Consider the following 26,168-nt stretch of genomic DNA (forward strand, 5'->3'; position numbering starts at 1 on the left):
TTCAAAAGGTGTTCTGTTTGTTTTTTTTACAAAATATGAAGGAAAACAGAAGGAACACTAATAAGTTTTAGGGTGTCCAACCTGTTTGGGTTGGTGTTGCACCATAAAAATCAGGGTCAGAGCTTGTGTGTGCTCCAGGATCCATCACTGCATCCAGAAGCTCATGTAAGACTATAGAGTGCCTCTTAGCAGCTTAGGTTGGTTCACCTGCTGAAGACTTACCTTGAAAAAATGGACCTCTCATTCATTCCATACATAGTGCAGGGAGTGGAACCTATGGCCCTCCAGGTGTTGCTGAACTACAGCTCCCATCATCCCTGGCCATTGGCCATGCTTGTTGGGTCTGGTGGGAGTTCAACAACATCTAGAAGGTCACAAGTTAGCCAGCCCTGCCTCAGTCGCATCCAGCTGGGGCAGCTGTAACGTGCTGTATATGAATTTTCCAATGATGTATAGTTATGCTGAAGTCAGTATGGACTAGGACAAGGTGTATGGATAACTTTTTGTTAGTATTTTCCACTGCCACTGTTGCAGAGGGTCACGTGATCAGGTGATTTCATTTCTTATCACTGTGTGTGTGAGCGGAAGTCAAGCTGACAAACTTCCGCTTTTGCTCTCTGTCCAGCTAAGGGCTAGAGAGGATGTGTGAGAAGGAGCTCACGCAAAATGCGTTTCTTTTGTTTCTTTTGCTGTAAATAATAAAATACTTGATGCCACAATTCCTACACAATTTTGCTTTCGCTGACTCTGTTAATACGCTTCATATTGTGCACATGTCTTTTGGATGTGTGCCTATGCTTTCTATGGGACTCCAGCAAGAGGCACCTCCCGCCACTTTTATCCAGTCTTATTTTATTGGTTACCCACTGGCTTCCAGGCTCAATTCAAAGTCCAGGTTTAATCTCTGAGTACCCTAACCAGTGTAGAACTATGATATCTCAAGGACCATCTTCATGCACAAGTACTGATCTGAACATGTAATTGAAGCCCTTTCTCTGTTTCCTCCATCATCTGAGGTACAGCAAGTAAGATGGGACTTTTTTGGGTCATAGAGCCACAATTGTGTAATGGTCTCCTTGCCCCCAACATTACTGGCCTTCCACCATCCAGTTAAGCCATGTTCAGACCAGTATGGTGGTTAACGAAACTGCTGATCTCGAAGTTAACTGATCTGATGATAGTTTACTTGCTGTGCTGATCTTCTCATGGTTTCTTCTCTTTTCTGTTTACTATTTTATGTATCTTGATGTTTTATTGTGGATTTTAACTTGATTGCTAGCCACTTTGGGAGTCTTTTTTTTAAGGAGATAAATTGTATTTTAATTAATATACAAATAAAATACAAAATCAAATTCACATTTGAATGTGATTCAAATTGTACTGGGTTCTTTGGCAAGGGAAATACAAAAATCCAGTAAACTGGAAAGTGCTCTATTTTCTTATAATACTCTTATTATGGAGGCTGACTGCTGTAAAGGTAAAGGACCCCTGGATGGTTAAGTCCAGTCAAAGGTGGCCATTGGGCTGTGGCACTCATCTCTGCTGTAAACCACACACCTCTACCCCTAAATATATTTTCACATGGCTGCAAGATATTCTGATTCAGTGTATGCCCCTCCCATTTTAAAAAAATATTATCTCTTTTGAAGTAAATGAGATCCACCTATAGACGCTGAGGACATAGGGCAAAATTATCCTGTGGATAAAGTTTTTCCATGCAAATATAATGTGCTCGATATTGTTTTACCTTGGGGTCTACTCAAACATTATCTTTCTCTCTCTGCTTTCTTTTTTCATGGGAACATCTCCAGGAGTCACATCTCCAGGAGTCACAAAGAGTTTTTGAAAACCTACCTTAGCTGAGGAGTTCTAGTTCAATTTCTGTTATCTCCTGTTAAACATTATTAGGCTGCAAAGTTTGTTAATCTCTTGCCCGTCAGATCAAATTGAGGCAGTGCTGACAAGGTGGAGCAATAGTGAAACACCAGCTCTTAATAGGCAGAGCTTTGCTCTGCAAATTTCACCATTAGAAAATCTGCCTAAAAATTCTGAGACTCTGTTCCTCAAAAGTGCTCCAGTGAAGCAAATCCAAAGCTTAAGTACCTTAATTCTACAAAGGATGTTCTGTCCTTGATTCTTAAATTGGTCATCTGTCCTTAACTCCTCAGGTAGCAGTTTCATGGCTGTGAGAAGGATTTATTCATCTTTCAGGTTACAAATATGCTACTTCCTGATTAAATCTTGACTAACTAGTTTCCTTCAAAAGAATGAATGTGATTGTGCATCTTTTTAATGTGGAATGATCATAAATACGCATAAAATCAAATGCTTTGCATATCAGTATACAGTCTTTAATCTTGCACAGGGGGTAGAACTCATCCTTTAATTACATACTATGTGTAGTATATAATTAACTATCTCCTCAGGGGAAAGTAATCTGTTACCTGTAGTTTGGAAACTTAAGTGAGGGTATCTAGATACAAATTAACAGAGTATCTGGATTGGAAAAAATGTGATTATTTTATCATCCCCTTTGGGAGGGGTTTTCGTTTTGTTCTCAGTAGTACCTAATGCATATTAAATACTATTACCAAAATTGGGCTGTAAAGCATTCATCAACGGTGCTCTCCAAAGGTAGATAAAATGTTTGTTTTGTTTACTCATTTGAAGGAAACTCTCTGCTGACCAGTCCAGTTCTACAAGCCACAGCACTCAGGAAGCATGTCAAGTTCTGGGCATAGTGATATTTAATATCAATCTAACGGGGGAGTGCTAAAATCCAAGCCCCACAATGGTAGGGCACCTGACTTTGCCCTTCGCTTACACAATGGAAAGGACATGCAAAAAACATCTGTGGTAAGTATCACCATTCTTTTCAGGACTTTTTGTTTGCTGGTAACCCTTGACATTCCTTGGATTCTTCACTTTAGGAGGAACTTCCAAAGTTACCCTGACGTTTGGTTGAAGGCTCACAATACACACAGCTAGGCATCTCCTGGGAGGACCTACTTGGTGCTGCTGTGGCAGGTACAGCATACCCCTAAGTTCCCTCCCATCTGATCAAGGCCCATCAACCCACAGAGTGTAAGGCAAAGAGCATTAGCCAAAATTAGGAAGGAAAAGTTTTTTCCTAAGGAAGAGCACCCCCTGTTCAGCTTCAGTCAAAGACTAACAGCCACAATATTCACTGCTACTAACCCTCCATTAGTTTCACAGCTAATTAACACCACACCATCCTTCTAAGCTTACTAAATCCTTGGTGCTACTTTAAAAATCTATATTTAGATGCTGTGATTTTATTTATTCTAACTTTATAAATAAAACTCTCTCTCTTTCTTCTCTTAAGTAAGAATAATATATAAATGACAGCACAAGAAACTGATAGAAAATGTTTTGGGACCTTTTAGTCTTGAAAGGGCAGAAAAGTGATTTATTATTCTTCATCCTTTATGCTTGCATCTAGAGCCTCTTACCAGCATCTGTATTTTGAGTTGAAATTTTCTTATGTATTCAGATCATTTTCTGTACAAGAATGCCCAGGGGGAAATCTAGCTGAAGGGGAGCCTTCACTGAGTGCTTGTTGCATGAGCAATCCTCAACTAGGTCCCATGATAAAGAAAATGAAGGCTCTCAACCAGTCAAGAACAGCTTTATAAAATAAAAACACCAACCCTTAGCCTCTTAGCCTCTTAGCCTCTGGGATTAAAGTTGATTCCCCACTAATAACTAATCAATGTAAAGTGTGAGGTGACTCATTCTTTGTTTGAAGCTGAATAAAATTTGAAGCCCTAAAAAAACCACTTTTCATGGCTTTATTTCAAACTTTAGAAGCCATTTCATCAAATGATACTATATTTGGAAGTCAAAGCAGGATAATGGGGGGGGGAAACTTTCTAAAAATGTTTCACAGAGTATCCTTTACATGCAAGGAAAAGAGGAACTCAAAAGGCATCCAAGCCAGACCTGTCTTGTTTTACTTCAGATTTCCCAAAGAATCATCAGGACCTTTCGATAGTAAGGACTTTCCACGTTCATGCAAGCTTCCCTGCTAAGTGTACTTCTACAGGGCTCATGTCCAGAGCAACCCCAGCAAAGTCTGGGCTGGGTGAAAAGGCAGAAGCTCAGGCCCTGCAGCAGGAGAATGTGGGTGCTCAAGATAGATGGGGGAGCATGGAAAGCTTTCTTAGGCCAGTGGCAGAATGTAGGCAAAAAACACTGTTAACATCCTTAAACGTATACACGTTGTCCCATTTTTCATCTGAGAAATGAAATGGCACAGGAAAGAAAAAATTAATGAATCTTTGGAAAATTTAGCTAAGCAAGTAGCTGAGACAAATAAACAAGTAGCTGAAGCATCAGCTAAAATTGATTTGAATACCACAAGCATTAATAATTTGGGACAGAAGGTGAATACATAGTCTATTGAAAAATTATTACAGGAATCTGCCTTGACCCGAAAGATTTCTGAAGAAGCAAAGGATATTGCAACTGCTACTCAAGAGAAGATACCACCAGTATACAAGCAATTGGAGGACCACGGTTTGACATTGTCCATGACTGAACTTAAAGAGAAACAAAGAAATTTAAGAATCAGGGCTGTACCAGAACGTGAGAAAGATAACCTGGCTGACTTTCTTACACAAGAATTTACAGATTTTTGGCAACAGGACTTGGGGAAGGAAGAATTTAAGATAGTGAGTGCATTTAGACTTGGAAAAGGACAAAGGAGGAACAAGGTGAGGGACTGTTTGATTACTTTTCGAACAAAAGAGGAGAGAGACAAAATTTTGAACCTGCACTATCAAAGGACTCTGGAAATTGACGACTCAAGTGTGGAGATATTTAAGGACATTCCAAAACATCTTTTGGACTTAAGGCTAAACTACAGAGACCTAGTTGCCCTGCTGAGAAGAAATAGAATTCTCTTTAGGTGGGAGTTTCCCCAAGGCCTATCTTTTAAATATAAAGGAAGAAAGATAAAAATAAGATCATTTAACAACAAAGACAGGTTTCTGAGAGACCACGAAGAAGATCTTCAGAAAGAAGTGGAATCCGGAGAAGAGCCAAGAGCACTGGAAAAAGGAAAAAGGAATACTAGATATAGCAAACCTATCTTTTGGACTGCACGGACCAGAGAAAGAGACACAATTAACAGAACAAGAACAGACACTTGGTGCAGTCGGAGGTAAAGCGAAGTAACCCCATCATGGCTCTGCAACTTTTAAGTTGGAATTGTAATGGTCTTAACTCCCCTCGGAAGAGAAAAAGTGTTTTTCACTTATTAAAAAAGGAACAATTGGACTTGATTTGTCTACAAGAAACACATGTAACAAGATTACATAGAAAACTACTTATCAATAAGAGATTGGGACAGGAGTTTATCTCATCTGACAAAGTAAAAAAAAGAGGAGTTGTGATATATGCAAAGGAGAGATTCTTACTGAAATTAATTTTTAAAGATGAACAAGGAAGATTCCTGGCAATTGAAATTCAAGTTCAAGGAGAAAATTTTTTGATTGTAGGGATTTATGCACCGAATGAGGGGAAATCCGAATTTTTTAAAAAGTTGCACGAGATCTTATTGGACTATTTGGATTACAATTTGATTCTGATGGGGGACATGAATGGAGTAGTATCTACAAACATGGACAAGGCACAAAGACAGGTAGTTACCAAGGATGGTAGACTACCAAAAACTTTTTTTGAGATGACAGACAATATGGATTTAGTAGACATTTGGAGAACAAAAAACCCCTTGGGAAGAGAGGGAACCTTCTTTTCTGAGGCCAAGATGACTTGGCCTAGAATTGACCAAATATGGGCAACTAGAGGAATGGCACCAAAGATAAAGAAAGTGGAAATCTGCCCAAAAACTTGCTCCGACCATAACGCTGTAAGGATGGAGATGAAGCAATTGTCAGCTGGCTCCTTCAGATGGAGGATGAATGACACCTTATTTAGAGATGAAGAAGTGTACAAAAAGGCCCAAAAAACTTTGAAAGATTATTTTGAAATAAATATGAACACTAATGTAGAAAAAAGAATAATCTGGGACGCAAGCAAAGCTGTTATGAGAGGGTTTTTGATACAACAGAATGCAATAAAGAAGAGAAGTCAAAATGAGAAGAAAGATAAAATTTTGGAGAAAATAAAAGAAAGTGAGAAGAAATTGAGAGTGAAACCAAAGTTGCAGGAGATTTTGAGAGAAATAAAATTATATCAAGTACAATACATGGAAATGATGAATCAGGAAATTCATCTTGACAAAAAACATTTGAATCAGCTAATAAATGTGGGGAATTGCTGGCTTGGCAAATGAAAACAGACAAAAATTAAATACTATTACAAATCTAGAAGTGGAAGGAAAGAACATACATAACCCAATTGAGATTAGAAATTGTTTCCAGAGGTACTTCAAACAACTATACTCACAAGGGCCACAGAAAGAAATGGACATAGACCGATTTCTGAAGACAAATGGATTACAAAAAAATTCTCAAGAAAGTAAATTATTGTTGAACTATATCTGAACAGGAAGTAGAAGGTGCCATTCAAAATATGCAATTGGGCAAATCTCCGGGACCGGATGGGCTGACTTCTAGATATTACAGATCTTTGAAAGAGTGGTTATTACAACATTTGAAGGAAGTCTGCAATGAAATTCTGGAAGGGAAAAGGGCACCAGAGTCGTGGAAAGAGGCGTATATTACACTTATACCGAAAACAGAGACTGAAAAGACTCAACTTAAGAACTACCACCCTATATCGTTACTTAATGTGGATTACAAAATTTTTGCTGACATTTTGGCCAAGAGATTGAAAAGAGATTCATAAAGATCAAGCGGGCTTTCTCCCGGGAAGACATTTGTCTGATAATTTGAGGAACATAATTGATATTTTGGAAAAATTAGAAGTGAATATAAACACGAAAGCAGTTCTGATATTTGTGAACGCGGAGAAAGCTTTTGACAATATCTCTTGGAGTTTTATGAAAAAGAACCTACAGGCCAAAGTTTTGAAAATGGTATAGGTGCAATATACTCTGAACAAAAGGCTAAATTAATTGTAAATAATGTGGTGACGGAAGAATTTAAGATAGAAAAAGGGACATGGTAGGGGTGCCCAATTTCCCCATTGCTTTTTATATTGGTCCTGGAGGTTCTGCTGAACATGATTAGAAGGGACCGGTTAGTTAAAGGTATACAGGTCGGAGCCAAACAGTACAAACTGAGAGCATTTGACTTAGTACTGACATTACTGGAGCCAGAATCTAGTACTAAAAGGGTTTTAGAACTAATTCAAGAATTTGGTCAAGTGGCAGGATTTAAATTAAACAAGTTAAAAACTAAGGTCTTAGAAAAATTTTTAACACCGATTGAAAGAGAGAGGTTTCAGAATGAGACAGGTTGACTGTGGTTAAAAAAGTGAAATACCTGGGGATTAACATGACAGCTAAAAATGGGAACCTATTTAAAGATAACTATGAAAAATGTTGGAAGGAAGTGAAAAAAGACTTAGAAATTTGGTCAAATTTGAAGCTTTCCTTGTTGGGTCGCATTGCAGCTATAAAGATGAATGTATTGCCAAGAATGTTGTTTTTGTTTCAAACACTGAAAATTGTGGACAAGATGGACTGTTTCAAGAAGTGGCAGAAAGATATTTCTAGATTTGTCTGGCAGGGCAAGAAGCCCAGAATAAAATTTAAAATATTAACTGATGCAAAAGAAAGAGGTGGATTTGCCCTGCCAGACCTCAAACTTTACTATGAATCAGCCACATTTTGTTGGCTGAAAGAATGGCTCCTTCTTGAGAACACAGACATTTTGGACTTAGAAGGTTTTAACAATGTATTTGGGTGGCATGCATATCTGTGGTACGACAAGGTTTCAGCAAGGCATTTGACAAGGTGCCCCATGATATTCTTGTAAAGAAGCTGGTAAAATGCGGTCTTGACTATGCTACCACTCAGTGGATTTGTAACTGGCTGACTGACTGAACCCAAAGGGTGCTCATCAATGGTTTCTCTTCATCCTGGAGAAGAGTGACTAGTGGGGTGCCACAGGGTTCTGTCTTGGGCCCGGTCTTATTCAACATCTTTATCAACGACTTGGATGATGGACTCAAGGGCATCCTGATCAAATTTGCAGATGACACCAAACTGGGAGAAAGAAGATTCCACCTAAACATTAGGAAGAACTTCCTGACAGTAAGAGCTGTTCGACAGTGGAATTTGCTGCCAAGGAGTGTGGTGGTGTCTCCTTCTTTGGAGGTCTTTAAGCAGAGGCTTGACAACCATATGTCAGGAGTGCTCTGATGGTGTTTCCTGCTTGGCAGGGGGATGGACTCAATGGCCCTTGTGGTCTCTTCCAACTCTATGATTCTATGATTCTATAAGCTTCAGCATAAAATTGGACCAAGAAAAGGTCAGAACCCTGAACAAATCCATCCTGCCTCATAGCTGACAGAATGTCTACCAGCTCCTTTTGCTGGAAAACGTTCTTGGCAGCTGTTCACCTAAATCTGATAAATGGTAAGAAAGCAAAATGCTGTGTTTTGGACTCAAGCTACAGCATTTGACTCAGCGTACCCAGCTTTTTAATGTATTTAACGGAAGCTGGGAGTAAAATAAGGTCTCTCTGAAAGCAAAAGTATCTGTAAATAAATAAATAAATCAGCAAACTCACTGTGGGAGTTTTGTTTTCTATGGAGTTTGTGCCCCATTCCAAAACCCACCCACACTTAGTCTGAGTCAACAATAACTTCAGCATTTTATACAGAGAGAGAGAGTGTGTGTTCTTTTTGTTTGTTGAATTCAGAAGCTCGTGGCATGATCCTTATGAAACTGCAAAATCAAATGAGGGGATTTTATGTTGGCACTTATGCTTGGATCGGGATGGCATGGGGATGAGGGACCAACTCCCTTCTCTTGCGGGGGCCCAATTAGTGCCATTGCCTTCCGTTAAGAGTTTGGGTGTAATCCTTGACGCCTCCCTTTCCATGGAGATGCAGGTTACAGCAACAAGCCAAGGCGACATTTTTCCACCTTCGCCGCATCAAGCAGTTGGTCCCTTACCTCTCCCGCCCCAACCTGGCCACAGTGATCCATGCGACGGTCACCTCCAGGCTTGACTACTGTAATTCGCTCTACGCGGGGCTGCCCTTGAAGCTGTCCCAGAAACTCCAGCGGGTGCAGAATGCTGCAGCGAGGCTCCTCACGGGGTCTCTGCCATGGGAGCATATTCACCCATTGCTTTTCAAGCTGCACTGGCTCCCGGTGGAGTACAGGGTCAGATTTAAGGTGCTGCTTTTGACCTTTAAAGCCCTTCACGGCCTTGGACCCTCGTACCTTCAGGACCGCCTCCCCCGGTCTGCCCCACGGAGAGCCTCAAGGTCCATAAATAGCAACACCCTAGAGGTCCCGGGTCCTAAGGAAGTTAGATTAGCTTCAACCAGAGCCAGGGCCTTTTCACCTCTGGCTCCGGCCTGGTGGAACACTCTGCCTCATGAGACCAGGGCCCTGAAGGATCTGATTTCTTTCCACAGGGCCTGTAAGACAGAGTTGTTCCGCCTGGCCTTTGGCTTGGAGCCAATTTGATTCCCTCCCTCTCTTTCTTTTTTTCTTTCCTTCTCCTCCTGCGTTGAGGCTACATTTTATTTTAATGTTGTAATATTTTAATGTTGTATTTTAATTTTGTTTTTAAGTTGTAATCATTTAACTTGTTTTTATTATTGCTTGTAAGCCGCTCTGAGCCCGGCCTTGGCTGGGGAGGGCGGGGTATAAATAATGATAATAATGATAATAATGATAATAATGATAATAATGATAATAATGATAATAATGATAATAATAATAATAATAATTAAAAGCATACAAGAAGCCTAGGCTAGACATTCTTGTGCCTTACTTATGGGCAGGGACTTTTTGATGTGGCAGAATATTTAGGATGCAATCCTAGGTACACTTGTCTGATAGTATGTCCCACTAAACACAGAGGGACTGACTTCTGAGTAAGCATGCACAGGATTGAAGGGTTCAATATGCAATCCCCCACCTGCATCCTCACATGATACATTCTTAGAAGGAATCTATTAAGTTCTTTCTCTCTCTTTGGTAGCATAGAGATCAGAGCTTTGTAATAAGGAACTTGTTCCAGATCAATCAGACCTCCATAGAATATTTTTACAGTGCACGGTAATGGGGCTTAGACCATCACAAAAAAGATACCTACCTTTGGGTAGATTTGCCAGCCAGTGAATACCTCGGCAGGTTTTCTACAGTCTAAAAGAAAGAGAGGGAACCTTAATTAAAGTTAGAAACTGAAAATACTCATATGGTCCAGTTTTCAGACATGCTATGCCAGCATTTAAGTGATAAAGGCAAAATGTAGCAAAGACTATACTGGGGGGGGGGAACCCAGTGTTATACTGCGCTCTATATGACACTGACCATTTAAGTGATAAAGGCAAAACGTAGCAAAGACTATACTGGGGGGGGGGACGACCCAGTGTTATACTGCGCTCTATATGACACTGACCAAACAAATATAATTTCATAAAACAGAGGTAAATTGTAATACCAGACAAGAAACAATGCCCCTCTACATCCTTAAAAAGTACAGTCCAGAAGGCCTTTTTACTCAATGCTAACAGATTGAGTAGCAGAATAATCATGCCAAAGTAATATAGTACCTGTGGTATATTGGATATGGCAAGGACTACAGTCCTGCTCCTCCCTAGAGCATTTCTGTTCTCTCAACCATGAAAAACTGCTTTACAATAAGCCCACAACCTATGTGCATTTAACTTGTGCACATTCAGCGGGGCTTGGCGTCCAGGAAAAAAAGTTGAAGGCTTACTTACTGAAAAATGTAAGTTGCACGCTTACTGTACAAAATCCTATGCATTGTTGTAGAGCCCACATAATATGACTTTTAGTTCAGAAGGAAACCTTGAAAAAAAATTCTGTAGAAATGTGAAAAGTCCTTTTAACTTTCAGCAACCTAACAACCACTGATAGAATGATCTCGATACGAATCCAAGGCAGACCTTTTAACATCACAGTAATCCAAGTTTATGCACCAACTACTGGTGCTGAAGAAACTGAAATTGACCAATTCTATGAAGACTTACACCACCTTATAGAAGTGACACCAAAAAAGGATGTTCTTCTCATTATAGGGGATTGGAATGCTAAAGTAGGGAGTCAAGAGATAAAAGGAACAACTGGCAAGTTTGGCCTTGGAGAGCAAAATGAAGCAGGGCAAAGGCTAATAGAGTTCTGTCAAGAGAACAAGCTGGTCATCACAAACACGCTTTTCCAACAACACATGGACATCACCAGATGGGCAGCATCGAAATCAGATTGATTATATTCTCTGCAGCCAAAGATGGAGAAGCTCTATACAGTCAGCAAAAACAAGACCTGGAGCTGACTGTGGCTCAGATCATCAGCTTCTTATAGCAAAATTCAAGCTTAAACTGAAGAAAGTAGGAAAAACCACTGGGCCAGTAAGATACAATCTAAATCAAATCCCTTATGAATACACAGTGGAAGTGAGGAACAGGTTTAAGGATTTAGATTTGGTGGACAGAGTGCCTGAAGAACTATGGATGGAGGCTCGTAACATTATACAGGAGGCAGCAACGAAAACCATCCCAATGAAAAGGAAATGCAAGAAAGCAAAGTGGCTGTCCAACAAGGCCTTACAAATGGGGGGGGGGGAGAAAAGGTAAGCAAAATGCAAGGGAGATAGTGAAAGATACAGGAAATTGAATGCAGATTTCCAAAGAATAGCAAGGAGAGACAAGAAGACCTTCTTAAACGAGCAATGCAAAGAAATAGAGGAAAACAACAGAATGGGAAGAACCAGAGATCTGTTCAAGAAAATTGGAGATATGAAAGGAACATTTCGTACAAAGATTTCCATAATAAAGGACAAAAGTGGAAAGGACCTAACAGAAGCAGAAGACATCAAGAAGAGGTGGCAAGAATACACAGAGGAATTATACCAGAAAGAAATGGATGTATACCCCAGGTAGTGTGGACCTTGAGCCAGACATTCTGGAGAGTGAAGTCAAATGGGCCTTAGAAAGCATTGCAAATAACAAGGCCAGTGGAAGTGATGGTATTCCAGATGAACTATTTAAATTTTTAAAAGATGATGCTGTTAAGGTGCTACACTCAATATGCCAGCAAGTTTGGAAAACACAGCAGTGGCCAGAGGATTGGAGAAGATCAGTCTACATCCCAATCCCAAAGAAGGGCAGTGCCAAAGAATGCTCCAACTACCGCACAATTGCACTCATTTCACACGCTAGCAAGGTTATGCTTAAAATTCTACAAGGAAGGCTCAAGCAGTATGTGGACCGAGAACTCCCAGAAGTGCAAGCTGGATTTAGAAGAGGCAGAGGAACCAGAGACCAAATTGCAAACATGCACTGTATTATGGAGAAAGCTAGAGAGTTCCAGAAAGACATCTACTTCTGCTTCATTGACTATGCAAAAGCCTTTGACTGTGTCGACCACGGCAAACTATGGCAAGTTCTTAAAGAAATGGGAGTGCCTGATCACCTCATCTGTCTCCTGAGAAATCTCTATGTGGGACAAGAAGCTACAGTTAGAACTGGATATGGAACAACTGATTGGTTCAAAATTGGGAAAGGAGTACGAAAGGCTGTATTTTGTCTCCCTGCTTATTTAACTTATATGCAGAATTCATCGTGTGAAAGGCTGGGCTGGATGAATCCCTAGCCAGAATTAAGATTGCTGGAAGAAATATCAACAACCTCAGATATGCAGATGACACAACCTTGATGGCAGAAAGTGAGGAGGAATTAAAGAACCTTTTAATGAGGGTGAAAGAGGAGAGCGCAAAATATGGTCTGAAGCTCAACATCAAAAAAACGAAGTTCATGGCCACTGGTCCCACCACCTCCTGGCAAATAGAAGGGGAAGAAATGGAGGCAGTGAGAGATTTTACTTTCTTAGGCTCCATGATCACTGCAGATGGTGACAGCAGCCACAAAATTAAAAGACACCTGCTTCTTGGGAGAAGGGCAATGACAGGCCTAGAGAGCATCTTGAGAAGTAGAGACATTACCTTGCCAACAAAGGTTCGTATAGTTAAAGCTATGGTTTTCCCAGTAGTGATGTATGGAAGTGAGAGCTGGATCATAAAGAAGGCTGATCGCCGAAGAACAGATGCTTTTGAATTATGGTGCTGGAGGAGACTCTTGAGAGTCCCATGGACTGCAAGAAGATCAAACCTCTCCATTCTGAAGGAAATCAGCCCTGAGTGCTCACTGGAAGGACAGATCGTGAAGCTGAGGCTCCAGTACTTTGGCCACCTCATGAGAAGAGAAGACTCCCTGGAAAAGACCCTGCTGTTGGGAAAGATGGAGGGCACAAGGAGAAGGGGGCGACAGAGGACGAGATGGTTGGATAGTGTTTTCGAGGTTACCAGCATGAGTTTGACCAAACTGCGGGAGGCAGTGGAGGACAGAGGTGCCTGGCGTTCTCTGGTCCATGGGGTCACGAAGAGTCGGACACGACTAAACGACTAAACAACAACAACAAACAACCACAGATGACTCAGAAATATCAAGAATTACGTTGACTCAGTCAGTCTAAAGAAACTGACACCCAAGGCACAACTAAGGTGAACCTTGCTGTAATAAAACATAGTCCATGCCAATATTTCTGACTCAAAAAACTATTAGACTCTTCAAATATGCTGGCTTTTTTAAAAACAAATGTATTTGGGCTAATTGAATTACAGGTGGTTTTTTGAAAGACACACCCTGTTAAATTCTTGCATTTTGGTTTTTGTTGTTGTTCCTCTTCCCTTGTATCTTTTTGTGAATCCTGCAGAACATTTTGGCCAAACAGTAAAATGAGCAGGAGTCATTTTCTGTATAAACACACCTACTGTCTCTACTTGCCAGTGTCAGTCTCCCATTCTTTGTTTTGTAACATGTTTGCCTTGGGGGGATGCTTTGTTAAAAAGTAATTTGTGTTAGGTTCACAGGTATAGCTTGCTCTGCAGGCTAAGCTGGACATGACTTTAATTGTGTGCTTAAAACCTGTAGTTGGGATTCTCTGTGCCTTTTTTGAGAGAGAGAGAGAGAGAGAGAGAGCGCGCGCGCAAGAATCAGCTGCAGTACCTACAACCCAAAGTAGGATCACAACACAAGGGATACTTTCCTCATGGTATTTCTTAAGACGGTATTTCCACATTTCGAAACTCATTTTCAAAATTGACCTGTTCTGTGGTCCAACTATACAGTACCTTGCCTTGCAACATTTCACAGATGAAAATAGGGGCACATGTGCATGAGGCTAGGGGTGGGGTTTGGGAACCCAATCACATTGTTTCTTGTGACATTCAAACTGGGAAACTGCAGCTTAAGTGCTGTCTAGAAACCAGGATGACATATCAGGAGTTGTGGCCAGCTCTCCAAATGCTGTTTCCCACAGGAAACTATGGTTCAAGAGTCTAGGAAGTCTCCTCTAATTGGGTACTGTATTTTTCGCTCTATAGGGCGCACCGGACCATAGGGCGCACCAAGTTTTTTTTTTTGGGGGGGGGAATAAAGAAAATCAATTTTATTCCCCCCCCAAGCCCCAAAGAGCAAAGAAGCCATGACAGTGAGCGGGATGGATCCCGCTCGCTGTCTTGGCTTCGTTTTTAGCCTCGTGGCTGGGGAAGCTCTGCAGGCTGGCGGATAGCTGCCCTAAGCCCAGGGTACGCAGTGCTGCGCTCCCCAGGCTTCAGGCTGCAAGCACCTATCCGCAAGCCTACGGAGCCTGACAGGAACTCCCGCCGGGCTCCGCAGGATGGCGGATAGCTGCCCTAAGCCCAGGGCATGCAGTGCCCTGCTCCCCGGGCTTCAGGCTGCAAGCACCTATCCTCAAGCCTTCGGAGCCCGGCGGGAGTTCCTGCCAGGCTCCGCAGGCTTGCCGATAGCTTCCTGAAGCCTGGAGAGCGAGAGGGTCTCGCTCTCCAGGCTTCAGGGAAAAACATCATTCGCTCCATAGGACGCACACACATTTCCCCTTCATTTTTGGAGGGGGAAAATTGCGCCCTATAGAGTGAAAAATACGGAATATATACCACTTTTTATATATACCACTTTTTCAGTACTTGATACCTGGTGTCTGTACTGATATATACACACACACACACACATATATATCTTCAACTGCTATATAAATGTAATGTAAACTGTGGAGAGGGAATTAGGGGAAGGACGGGAGAGGCAATCCCAAAAACCAGGAAGTTCAGAGAATAGGGCCACCCCACTCCCAATACTAGGCTCCAAAAAAGTTGAAATGAGACGTTTGGAGAAGTACTCCCAACATACCCTGTTCAAGGTTGCTCAGCACTTGATAAATCGAAAGGTGCTGAAGATCAAACCTTCATGGAAATGCACTCCTATAGAACTTGAAGTTTTGGTCTCATTCAGCATAAAGTAGAATATGCATTCTAAGAAAACCTGGCAGCCTATAATCTCAAGTAACATTTTAAAGTAGAAAATGATCTTATTCTTATGAAACTCATATGTAGTTCTGCTGCTTAGAATCAGAGGAAACAGCAGCTATATGTACAAACTTTAGTTTATGCTTACATATATTTTTTTTAATAACAAAGGTTTGTGCAAAACTTCCAGAAGGAGCAATTGAAGATGTGTTCTAAGTCAACTCCATTTACAGATGAAATCTGTAAAGGAATTCTCCTTTCTTAATGAGCAACTTCTAAAGATGCCCAGGTTCTTCTGTTAAAACTGAGGATGAGCAAGGCTATAACTACAAGCCTCTTCATACAGATATGGTATTAATCAATGTTTTATTAGGCTGCAAGAGCTAACACGAGCAGAAGTACTTAATGAGGAGTTACACAACTCTCCAAAACCCTGTTCTCTTTCTCCAAATTAATTCCTAAGGACCAGACCATCTGATACATTTAATTCACTGCAGAATACAGGTAGGTCTATGAATTTACCCTATGTAAGAGTCCAGACTAGGCTTGTCATTCTCCAGTCTCAATGGAAACTGCAACAGACAATCTCACTGTTTTATGCGTCAGCTTAATCAAGTACCTTCTGTACTTGTTAATAACCTTCTTACTTTTGCTATGGGAGCTTCTACTCGCATACGAATCTCCTTGCTCCCTTAAATCATTGCAGATTCTATCTCTGTCTAAAACCCTAAGAGACCAACTGCCAATCAGTGTAGGCAATACTGTGCTAGTTTCAGCCAATGGTCTGACTTGGTATAAGCCAGCTTCAAGGATGAAGGGGACTGTGGTCCAACGACATCTCAAGGGCACCAAATTGCAGTTAGACAGACAGACACAGCCAAGATACTTTGGCTGCACAAAGAGCAAAACTGCCAGAAGTAAACTGAAGTACCAAAGGACTCCAAAAGATGTCATTTTGATGGCTGCAGTTCAAGTCCCAGTTAGGGCACAATTATCTTGGCCAACTTACTTAAGTATATGGCTTTTAAAAAGCAAAACAAAAAAGCAAACCACCAGAGCAACTACCAAGCATTTGTATGACCCAGTTTTCAGTGTTCCCCATCCAAACGATATCTCTGCATCCTTCCTGAATCTCTCTGTAAGGTATTTATCAGGTATTTATCAGTAGTGTTTAAGTTTCTTAACTGAGCTATTGATTTATTTATTATCTGGTCACAATGTTTCCATGATTGAATCCAAAGAGGCTGAATCAATACACATTACAGTGGTACCTCAGGTTACATACGCTTCAGGTTACATATGCTTCAGGTTACAGACTCCGCTAACCCAGAAATATTACCTCGGGTTAAGAACTGTGCTTCAGGATGAGAACAGAAATCGTGCTCTGGCGGTGTGGCAGCAGCGGGAGGCCCCATTAGCTAAAGTGGTGCTTCAGGTTAAGAACAGTTTCAGGTTAAGAACGGACCTCCAGAACGAATTAAATATGTAACCAGAGGTACCACTATATACTTGAAGAAAGCCACAGGAATAGTTCTTAGAAAGAATCACTTTGGCATCTTAAACACAGCAACAGCAGTCCAGCAGAGCTGATCCATGTACACAGAAGGGCTTCCTTGTTGTTGACTACAGGGAGGGAAAGATACTAGTGTCCTCAAATTATATATTGTGGAAAATTGCCCTGAAAAATCCAACACAGCCATACTTAATTTCAAAAGGAGAAACTTCTCAGACATCAGAGGATTAGTGAAGAGGCAGCTACAGGGTCAAATCTCTTCAGGAAGCTGGGGGAATATTTTATGAAGCTGTAATAGGGGATCAAATAAAATGCATACCGCAGATTATAAAAGGCACAAGCAAGTCCAAACAGTTATCATTGTGGTTAAAAAGCAGAGACAATGAAACTATGGAAGGCAAGAAGAAAAATCGAAGTCTTTATAAAATGAAGAAAATGGAAGAAGGGACTGACAATCTAAAATCTAAAATAAAGAATTTGTGTCAATCCACTCAACATGTAAAATTGTGTCAGAAAATATCCATGTAACTAACTAAAAAAATGATCAGAAAAAGCAGGGATGGGAACAGAAAGGCAGCATTAAAAATGTGTATGTAAGTCTAAAACAGAAACAGGAGATATTGACAAAAATATAGAAGCCCTCATATATTTGATGAAAGATTGGAATTCCTTCACCAGGCAAATCATTCAGATCAGATCTCAACCTTGCAAAGAGGTGCAAGGATGGCAGGGTGGTGTGAAGAGCCAAATGCATCCGCCCCCCCCAAAAAATGTGTCTGGGGCCATTACCCCGACAGCCCCACCCCCATGCTACATACACCCCTGGTGTGGGCCCCCTTCCAGGATTAGTGCTCCTTTGGATAATTTGAAGACACGGTGGAGACTTATAGCTTTAAGAAATGTTATTTATTCACATATCTACACCTTCAGTCTGGATGGAGGAAGTCCAGATCTCACAGCATGGTCGTTTCAAGAGAGGCTGGTTACCCACAGCTGTGCAGACATGGAGGCCAAGGCATCTCTCCCAGCCAGCCTTCAGCCATCCTGCCCAAGATGGCTCGCTCACTGTTCTCCCCCCTTCTACTTCCCAGAACACTTTTTTTGTTTGCTTTATTATGCATTTTGTGTTCTTTTGTATTTTTATGTTGTGAACCTCCCCGTGACTTTTGGCTGAAGGGTCGTATTAAACAAACAAACAAATATTTTTTTTAAAAAAAAATAGATTAAGAAACTAATGTAAAACTAATGTATTGGATAATCATAAGATTTGGCCTGATTACTGTTGCAATGTAGTACCATAGGAATGTCACCATCTCTCAGTCTACCATTTTCAAAATGTAACTATGGCTTACCTCACAAGATGGTGAAGGCAGTTATCCTGTACTCAATGTACTTAGGATTAAGACACTAGGGCTTACTACTGAGTAGATATGTGTAGGATTGATCAGTAATAGGAGAATAGATTGATATTCATTACTCTTTTACCCTTGGGGGAGCCATTGCTTGGTGAGAGAATCATAGAATTTCAGAGCTGGAAGGGACAATGTCATCTAGTCCAAGCCCCTGCAATGCAGGAAACATTTTGCCCAACGTGGGACTTGAACCCACAACCCTGAAGTTAAGAGCCTCGTGCTCTACCACCTGAGCTATCTCATCTCATACTTCACATACTGAGGTATCAGGTTGAGTCTCAAGGCTCTTGAGTTTAAAAGGATATTGGGGAGTCCAGGAGATACCTCACTATGTCCCAGACTTCATAAGTGACTACCAATCAAAGTAGACAGTACTGGGCCAAATGGCTGACAATTCAGTCATAAAATGGTGCTTAGGCAGGACTTTTTTTCCAACCGGAACTCAGTTCTGGCCATTGCCATTCCAAGAAAACAGGGAAAGTGTTCATGGTGAGTTCCAGCACCTCTTTTTCTTGAAAAATAGCACTGTGCTTAGGGACACCCATAGTCCATTGCAATTGCCTATTCAAACCTCACTCCCTCAACAGTAAGGAAGAATAAGACCTCAGAATGATCATTAAGGTTAAAGTTATTTAGGTCTTTTTCATCTTTTTCTTAAACTAGAAATCCACTTAAATTTAGGGGTCACGATGTACTTAAAACACACAAAAATACACTCAGGTTTAATGTAATGCTTTCCATTTGTAATACAGACCTAAAATAACCTACTTTAAGTATATTCCCCCCATGGGGGTGAGAAGGTAACAAGCATAGGAATGAGTGTGTATAACCGCAAAATTTACTATACAGTGGAATAACAGTATAATTGCAGTTAAGAACAAGAAGAGTATTGATTGAAGAAACAGTGAAGTCCAGTGAAACTAAATACTGCTGACCCCTGCAGGGCATCAAGAAGAGGAAACTACATGAGAAGAGGAAATGTGCAAGAATTATTCAGAATTAATGGCAAAGGGCCCAATGTTTCTACCAGAGCTATGTTGTTGTTTAGTCGTTTAGTCGTGTCCGACTCTTTGTGACCCCATGGACCAGAGCACGCCAGGCACTTCTGTCCTCCACTGCCTCCCGCAGTTTGGTCAAACTCATGTTTGTAGCTTCGAAGACACTATCCAACCATCTCGTCCTCTGTCATCCCCTTCTCCTTTCCCATCTTTCCCAACATCAGGGTCTTTTCCAGGGAGTCTTCTCTTCTCATGAGGTGGCCAAAGTATTGGAGCCTCAACTTCACAATCTGTCCTTCCAGTGAGACCCAGGGCTGATTTCTTTAAGAATGGATACGTTTGATCTTCTTGCAGTCCATGGGACTCTCAAGAGTCTCCTCCAGCACCATAATTCAAAAGCATCAATTCTTCAGCGATCAGCCTTCTTTATGGTCCAGCTCTCACTTCCATGCATCACTACTGGGAAAACCATAGCTTTTACTATACGGACCTTTGTTGGCAAGGGGATGTCTCTACTTTTTAAGATGCTGTCTAGGTTTGTCATTGCTTTCCTCCCAAGAAGCAGGCGTCTCTTAATTTCGTGGCTGCTGTCACCATCTGCAGTGATCATGGAGCCCAAGAAAGTAAAATCTCTCACTGCCTCCATTTCTTCTCCTTCTATTTGCCAGGAGGTGATGGGACCAGTGGCCATGATCTTCGTGTGTTTTTTTATGTTGAGCTTCAGACCATATTTCAGACCATATTCTGCTCTTTCACCCTCAATAAAAAGTTCTTTAATTCCTCCTCACTTTCTGCCATCAAGGTTGTGTCATCTGCATATCTGAGGTTGTTGATATTTCTTCCAGCAATCTTAATTCCGGCTAGGGATTCATCCAGCCCAGCTTTTCGCATGATGAATTCTGCATATATGTTAAATAAGCAGGGAGACAAAATACAGCCTTGTCGTACTCCTTTCCCAATTTTGAACCAATCAGTTGTTCCATATCCAGTTCTAACTGTAGCTTCTTGTCCCACATAGAGATTTCTCAGGAGACAGATTAGGTGATCAGGCACTCCCATTTCTGGGATTGGGATGTAGACTGATCTTCTCCAATCCTCTGGCCACTGCTGAGTTTTCCAAACTTGCTGGCATATTGAGTGTAGCACCTTAACAGCATCATCTTTTAAAATTTTAAATAGTTCATCTGGAATACCATCACTTCCACTGGCCTTGTTATTTGCAATGCTTTCTAAGGCCCATTTGACTTCACTCTCCAGGATGTCTGGCTCAAGGTCAGCAACCCCACTACCTGAGGTGTACGAGACATATCTTTCTGGTGTAATTCCTCTGTGTATTCTTGCCACCTCTTCTTGATGTCTTCTGCTTTTGTTAGGTCCTTACCACTTTTGTCCTTTATTATGGTAATCTTTGAACGAAATGTTCCTTTCATATCTCCAATTTTCTTGAACAGATCTCTGGTTCTTCCCATTCTGTTGTTTTCCTCTATTTCTTTGCATTGCTCATTTAAGAAATCTCTCCTTGCTATTTTTTGGAAATCTGCATTCAATTTCTTGTGTCTTTCTCTATCTCCCTCGCATTTTGCTTGCCTTCTCTCCTCCGCTATTTGTAAGGCCTCATTGGACAACCACTTTGCTTTCTTGCATTTCCTTTTCATTGGGATGGTTTTCGTTGCTGCCTCCTGTATAATGTTGCGAGCCTCCATCCATAGTTCTTCAGGCACTCTGTCCACCAAATCTAAATCCTTAAACCTGTTCCTCACTTCCACTGTGTATTCATAAGGGATTTGATTTAGATTGTATCTTACCGGCCCAGTGGTTTTTCCTACTTTCTTCAGTTTAAGCTTGAATTTTGCTATAAGAAGCTGATGATCTGAGCCACAGTCAGCTCCAGGTCTTGTTTTTGCTGACTGTATAGAGCTTCTCCATCTTTGGCTGCAGAGAATATAATCAATCTGATTTCGATGCTGCCCATCTGGTGATGTCCACATGTTCTGACGTGACCTGAGGAGATTCATATTCCATTTTTCGCTCCAAGTTAGGTGGAGTATTTGCCTCTTTTGTGGGTGCTAGGTCTTCAGAGTTGCGAAGATAGAGTAATAACACATCTAGTCTGTCCGTTATCTCTGTTTGTTCGGCTTTTGGGAGATGGGAGAAGGAAACAAGTAACTCCTGCTCCATCGAATTCTCTAGATGAGTAGCCTTTGATAGGAGGGGCATGGGGGTCTCTGTCCAACTAATTAAGTCTGAGGGTGGAGAGGTAGAGCTCGTAGTAGGTGGGGTGCCCTCATTTTTAATTGCTTTCCTTTTATCTGGAAAGTAGGGCATAAGAGGGCAAATCTTAGTGTTGATAAAAACTCTTGTAATAAAAATTCCATAATTAGTCAGGGGGCTTCGTAGGGACATCCTATAAGTTGGAAACTTTTTAGATTCGAAGGTGAGCAGTATCCTCTGCATGTGTGGCTTGCTGTAAATGTGGACAGTGGATTTCAGATCGATGGAAAGGGGATTTACGCCCAAAAGCTCAGCTAGATGCCTTCTTGCGACATGTATAGATGACCAGTTAACAACCTGACCTTTGAAGGGGAGGATAATTAAACAAAGTCTAGTGGCTTGTAGTGAAAGATTGTAGGAAGATGTGGTGTGTAGATCTTCCATAGTTTGTTCATTTTCGAATTTGCAGCCAGTCTGCGAAGTTGAGCGCAGTAGGACAGGTACTCTGGGTGTTGGTTCGGTCGTATCCTCCGGTGAAGCGTCTACAGGGCTGACATTAACTTTTGGGGATACAAAGGATATGCCCACCCCATATAGCTGTGTTAACTGATCTTTTAATCTTTCTTATAAATTTTTATTCACCCATTATCTATCCTTAATTAAGTATTCTATGTATATGTTTAAATCTACGTTTGGTTCTAGCTCCTATTTATTTAATAATTATTCGCCTGGATTCATACTGTTATGCTATTTATGTATATGTTTTGTCTATGCTGGTCTATGACCGTAATAAAGTACTTGAGCTTGATGTCCACATGTAGAGTCGTCTCTTGTGTTGTTGGGAAAGCGTGTTTGTGATGACCAGCTTGTTCTCTTGACAGAACTCTATTAGCCTTTGCCCTGCTTCGTTTTGCTCTCCAAGGCCAAACTTGCCAGTTGTTCCTTTTATCTCTTGATTCCCTACTTTAGCATTCCAATCCCCTATAATGAGAAGAATTGGTCAATTTCAGTTTCTTCAGCACCAGTAGTTGGTGCATTAACTTGGATTACTGTGATGTTAAAAGGTCTGCCTTGGATTCGTATCGAGATCATTCTATCATTTTTGAGATTGCATCCCAGTACTGCTTTCGCCACTCTTTTGTTGACTATGAGGGCCACTCCATTTCTTTTGCGGGTTTCTTCCCCACAGTAGTAGATATGATGGTCATCCGAACTGAATTCGCCCATTCCCGTCCATTTTAGTTCACTGATGCCCAGGATGTCAATATTTATTCTTGCCATCTCATTTTTGACCACATCCAACTTACCCAGGTTCATGGTTCCTACATTCCAGGTTCCTATGCAATATTTTTCTTTACAGCATTGCACTTTCCTTTCGCTTCCAGGCATATCCACAACTGAACGTCCTTTCGGCTTTGGCCCAGCTGCTTCATCAGCTCTGGATCTACTTGTACTTGTCCTCCGCTCTTCCCCAGTAGCATGTTGGACGCCTTCCGACCTGAGGGGCTGATCTTCCAGCGTCATAACTTTTATATGCCTGTTGTCTTTGTCCATGGAGTTTTCTTGGCAGGGATACTGGAGTGGCTTGCCGGTTCCTCCTCCAGGTGAATCACGTTTGGTCAAAACTCTCCACTATGACCTGTTCATATTGGGTGCCCTGCTCGGCATAGTTCATAGCTTCACTGAGTTCTTCAAGCCCCTTCGCCACGGCAAGGCAGTGATCCATGAAGGAGCAGCAGAGCTATACATACTATGATTTCTTTGACTTTTAACTCCTTCTCTCCTATTTTACTCATTGGTATTGAAAGGTGGCATAAAAAATGAGGGCTGGTGAGAGAAGCTTTACTGCTTTCTAAGAATTGTAGTGCAGTCTCTTTGCAGATACTCGGAAGTACTATGGCTACCAGCCACCTCTATAAGGAAGGGGTGTGGAACCTTTGGCTTTCCAGATGTTGCTGACCTACAACCCAATCAGCCTTGACCATTGGCCACATTGGCTGGGGCTGATGGGAGATGTAGCTCAACAACATCCAGAGGGCCAAAGCTTCCCCACCCCATCTCTAAGGGATAGAGGTAGCAAAAAGATTCAGGAAGTACGAGCTAAACAGGAGATTAAGAAAGAGCTAGAGATCTCACTGCTAGACAAACCTCAAGGAGACAAAACAATCTGGCCAGGGCATTGGGACACCTGAGGCAAACAACAAAATGGTGCCCCACCACATCCTGCAAGGGAAGAATGGGTGAGTGAAGATCTATATCAGGAATGGGGAGGGGGAGATAAAGGGGGGAAAGAGGGAGGACACCAGGAACACTTCCTATTTTCCAAGAGGCTGCTGAGAGGCAGCATTTGGGGTGGGGGCTGCCAAGGAGACGGCAGATTTGGCCTCCAAGGAGCACTCTGCAGCAGTTGCTGCCACTGCAGTGGCAGCAACATCAGGCAATGCATTCTTTGGAGGCTGCATACGCTGACCCTATGGATTCTGCTGCCTGAAACAATCACCCAACCTTGTCCCATGGGTGGGCCAACCCTGAATCTGGCAACAAAACTTGACATCCTGGATCATTCACATCTTGCCGCTCCACAACTTCTAAACAGGGATACAGCTGATACACCCCAAATGCTGCCTTTCAGCAGCCTCTTGGAAAATGGAGTATAAATTTCAAATGAACGCTTTTACATTTTATGAAATTCCCATTGAATTGAACAAGGAAAATGATGCTACTGGAAGGGTAACACTGCTACACTGTCTGGGGCTCCAATACAATGGATTTTCTTCCCCTTCAATTTGCTAGGAGAAATTGCCATAACCTTGGATAAGGATTTTGCTCCTTTTACACTAGAAATTGCTAAATTATGGGGAAATGTAGCCACAAAACATTAACTTATAAATATCCACAGCAGGCTGACCTGTGACTAGAGTAGGCAATTATTATGGCCAGGATGTATGAAAGCACTCAAGAAGAAAGTCACTTAATGGCTGCCATGACTGGCGACTCTGCAGATATTTACATCAATTGTACCAGTTGGCAAGTTAATGTCTAAAGGATTTGTGAGAGCTACCAGGACGCGGTGCCCCAGATGAGAAATCAAGAAAGTCTGAGAATATATGTCTAACTGCTGTGGATTATTGAACCACTCCTGTTCCACAGAGGAAGTATTCACAGAATGAACATGCAATCTGGGGAGCCATTGTAAAGTTTATTTCTAGGAGTTCACTGATCACAAGCCATTCATGTACCTGCTTCAACCAAATAAAAGCAAATAAACCAAATAAAAGTCTGTTCTTCCCACCTCACATTCAGCAACTCAGTCAGAGATGATAATCTTATGATTTTACTGTCAAACAGATCCCTGGGAAGATTAACACAGCTGATTTGCTAACACATCTTCCACTTTCTGAAATGGGGTCAAGCTCCTTGGTGGAGGATTATGTCTGTAGAGTTGTCACAATGTGTATGTTTGATTTTGAGGCATTATCTGTTGAAGAACGCAGACTTGTCTCTCAGCAGGGACTTGCTTTCTGTCCACAAGGATTGTCTGTTGTGAGGCGAACAGATTGTTATGTATCTAAATCAAAGATTCAAAAATTAATAAAACTTGTTCATGAGAGACAAGGGTTTGTGCAGACCAAGCGAGTTTTTTGTGCAAATTTTTACTGGCCAAATACAGATGTTGAGCACTATTTCAGGAATAATGCTACTTGTATGCAGACATGATGATCTGCCTCTACTAACTCTTCAGTTACCACCCTAGTCCTTGGACTAAATTAGGCACTGATACCGTGGAGCCAGTACACCAAACACATGTGTTCTCAGTAACTGGTTATTACTCTTCTTAACTAGGAGTCAAATACATCTTCAGATACCATCATCTATATACTGCAGTGCAGAGATTTTATTGCTCATTTTGGATATCCTCTTGAAGTTGTCATTGACAATGCTAGATAGTTTGTGAACTGTCTAACTGAAGAGTCTTGTTACAGATAGGTAGCCGTGTTGGTCTGCCATAGTCAAAACAAAACAGTCTTGTGGTATTAAACATTTCCACGCTTCCTCAAATTATCTGAAAAGTAGTGGGAAGATGGAATGCTTTTATCACTATTTGAAGAAAACCAAGCATGGAGCTCAGTGTGAAGAGAAGAACAGCAAAACATAATTACCGGTACCGACAATTTTTAAGGCATATCGATCTGCTCTGCACAGGGCATCAAAAGAGACACCAGCTAGATTGCTTTTGTCACGTGGTAATTGCACTAAATTTCCTGGGCCTTCGGATCAAGGGAGATAGAGGATCTTTCTGTTAGAGATAATCACCAGCAGTACGAGGAGAAGTTGAAAAAAATATGCTGATACCAAACACAGGTCTAAAGAACACAACCGCAGAGTTGGGAACTTGATCTACATTGATTGCCTCTACTTCTGTCATTTCACTGCTATGTCAAACCTATTACAGTGAATCCTGCCAGAAGTGGAAGAGCTATGTGGGTATCCCTGTATTTTGCTGCTGTGGAGGAAGCTTTCGTAGTGGGCTCTGCCTCTGGACCAGCCAGAAGCT

General features: G+C 41.5%; 1 protein-coding gene across 37 annotated transcripts in view; it reads right to left on the minus strand.

Annotated features, from left to right (window-relative positions):
• The window catches only part of MAP2 (microtubule associated protein 2), a 334,330-nt gene that overhangs the window by 241,797 nt on the left and 66,365 nt on the right, over positions 1-26,168 (minus strand). For 36 of the 37 annotated variants that reach the window (XM_083703182.1, XM_083703157.1, XM_083703180.1 and 33 more), the window contains exon 2: positions 10,230-10,279. The exons of the other annotated variant lie outside the window; for it this stretch is intronic. The gene's annotated coding sequence lies outside the window, so the exon portion shown is untranslated. The remainder of the gene's footprint in view (positions 1-10,229; positions 10,280-26,168) is intronic. 37 annotated transcript variants of the gene reach the window in all.

This window comes from Podarcis gaigeae (genome assembly GCF_964106915.1).
Source record: "Podarcis gaigeae genome assembly, chromosome: 1".
Classification (NCBI taxonomy): Eukaryota; Metazoa; Chordata; class Lepidosauria; order Squamata; family Lacertidae; genus Podarcis; species Podarcis gaigeae.